Source organism: Scylla paramamosain, chromosome 20 (genome assembly GCF_035594125.1).
Source record: "Scylla paramamosain isolate STU-SP2022 chromosome 20, ASM3559412v1, whole genome shotgun sequence".
In the NCBI taxonomy this organism is placed as follows: Eukaryota; Metazoa; Arthropoda; class Malacostraca; order Decapoda; family Portunidae; genus Scylla; species Scylla paramamosain.
Window position 1 is genome coordinate 13,833,995 of NC_087170.1, and position 2,500 is coordinate 13,836,494.

General features: G+C 36.9%; 1 long non-coding RNA gene across 1 annotated transcript in view; it reads left to right on the forward strand.

The window, feature by feature from the left end:
* The first annotated feature begins 693 nt into the window (after nt 1-693).
* Nucleotides 694-2,500, forward strand: part of LOC135110396 (uncharacterized) — an 8,454-nt gene continuing 6,647 nt past the window's right edge. Inside the window, exon 1 of the long non-coding RNA XR_010273236.1 lies at nt 694-2,500. This exon is cut by the window's right edge and continues 905 nt beyond it. This is a non-coding gene — a long non-coding RNA (uncharacterized LOC135110396).

Genomic DNA, 2,500 nt, shown 5'->3' on the forward strand with positions numbered 1-2,500 from the left:
AACATAAAATTATCAGCATTACACACTGTTAGTCATAGCAGGACGTCAAAGTTATGGTAGGAGTAATAACGTGCCGGTAATGAGTAAGTTTTATTTTTTACGCTCGGAAAAAAATTAATAAAAAATTTATTTATGTACCAATCTTCATGAAACTTTCACCTAATACTATGTGTAATAGGCTCTAACACATTATTAACAAATGAAAACAATATCAGGAAAAAAAATTATTACCTACGGTATACGCGTTAATTAACGCGTAAGTCATCCACCCAAAATCGTCACCTATCACTTCGAAACCTACATCCCCAAACAGAACTACCCAAGACCTTTCAAATGATGTATAATACTTACTTATTTAAGGGTATCCTATTGTGCGCAATCAGTGTTTAACTTTGAGCGCGTTTTTCTCGAAACTTCCATTTCTCGGTTACGTCGTTGTTGCGCCGCGCGCCTCATATAAACTGGAAGGAGGAAGAGAGAAGTGGATATATATATATATATATATATATATATATATATATATATATATATATATATATATATATATATATATATATATATATATATATTTTTTTTTTTATATATATATACCAATTATTGAATACTAGAAGTAATGATAATCTCCAGTTGGCCATTTATTTATTTCCCTTAGTTTGTTTTCGCCCTTCATCTTTGTGCAGAGAGAGAGAGAGAGATCTGCTGTCTGTGTTTACATTTCGTGGTCGGTAGTTGACATTTCGCTCGCTGTAGATTTGCGTGTTTTTCATGTATTTTCCGGTCTCTAACGCCGCCAATACAGTGCCGGCAGGCAGTGTGTGTGCGTGTGTGTGTGTGTGCGCGACAAAGAGAGACGGACAGAGAGAAGGGGGGATGAACATAAGGGCAGGAGGAGTATTTTGGTCAGCACTGGTCAGTCTTGCCCCATACACACACACACACACACACTAGTGAGTGTGCAGTGTGTGTGCGTGTGTGTGTGTGTGCGCGACAAAGAGAGACGGACAGAGAGAAGGGGGGATGAACATAAGGGCAGGAGGAGTATTTTGGTCAGCACTGGTCAGTCTTGCCCCATACACACACACACACACACACACTAGTGACCAGTGTTTCCATATTCCCTGGAGCTTCCTCCTGCATTAAACACCACCAAGCATCATCAAAGAGACACGACTGCTTAATGACAGTGATGGAAGCAGAATGTTTTCCTCGGCATTGGTCAGTCTTAACACACACACACACACACACACACACACAGACACTAGTGACCAGTGCTTCCATATTCCCTGCAGCTTCCTCCTGCATCAAACACCACCAAGCATCACTAGAGAGACACGGCTACTTAATGTAATGTGAGTACAGCAATGACTGCCTCGGTTAACATCACCGCCTACACCATAACACTCAACCCTTCCTCCTCCCTCCAGTAGCGTCTTTCAGTTCTTCATTATTATTCGTTATTAGGGTACTTTTTGAGATTATCGATTTATATTTTACTTATGTTTATATCTGAGTCGCGATATAGCTTGAAATTTAGTAAAAAATAATGAAGGATCGTCAAAATGACATCTGCGGTAGACATAGGTCGTCCCTACTCAGCCATTATTTGCTTTATTTCTCACGTATTGTAAGCCAAACATGTCACAAAATGTAGCCTCAGTTCGAATTTTCATGTCCGCCTGTGAGGTATATCGCCATTGCCTGGCTTTAGTGTGATAACAGAGTAATTCAGGCAAATTAGCGGCCGCCATGTTTGATCTCTACAGGCCCCAGCCTGCTCTTCGGTTCCAATATATTTTCGTTTTCCTTAACTCTTTAAGTTCGGTTTCTAAGTAATTTTTTGTGGTTTGTATAAATGTTTCGTTGCTTATGAAGTGGTTTTGAGGCTTTTGTTAAGGAAATGTGTTGTATTTGCTGTTGTTTATAACGTAACTATAGGCCTGTTTTTGGGCTGAATTTTACGGAACCCCATTGTTGGCTTTTTTATTCGAGGCTATAATGAAGTTCTTTATACTTTAAAAAATCGCTTATGATTTTTAAACTGGTTTGCCGTCCTGTTGAGTTAAATATGTGGACTTTAAAATGATTTGTGGTCCTGTTAAAAGTCGAAATGTTGACATTTTTTATTTCCTTATTTCCTTATTTGAGCTTTTAAGTAACTCTAGGTTATTTGAAAAAATAGTTCAGATTTTTTAAAGTGCTTTGCATTGCTATTAAGTTAAAATGGGTGGACTTTTCAATGTTTTTTATTCGTGTTTAGGTTCCAACACTTTTTTTTACAGATTTATTTTTCATTCGTTTACTTCTGGTTCTAGGTAAGTTTTAATTGATTGAAAAGATAGTTCATATTTTTAAAGTGTTTTTATTTCTGTTAAGTGAAAAAATAGGTAGACTTTTCAATGGTTTTAATGGGGTCAAATGTTCCAACGTTTTTTTCATAATTCATATTGATATTTCTTTCATACAAATGAGGCTGGAGATGTTATAATATTATGAATATTTA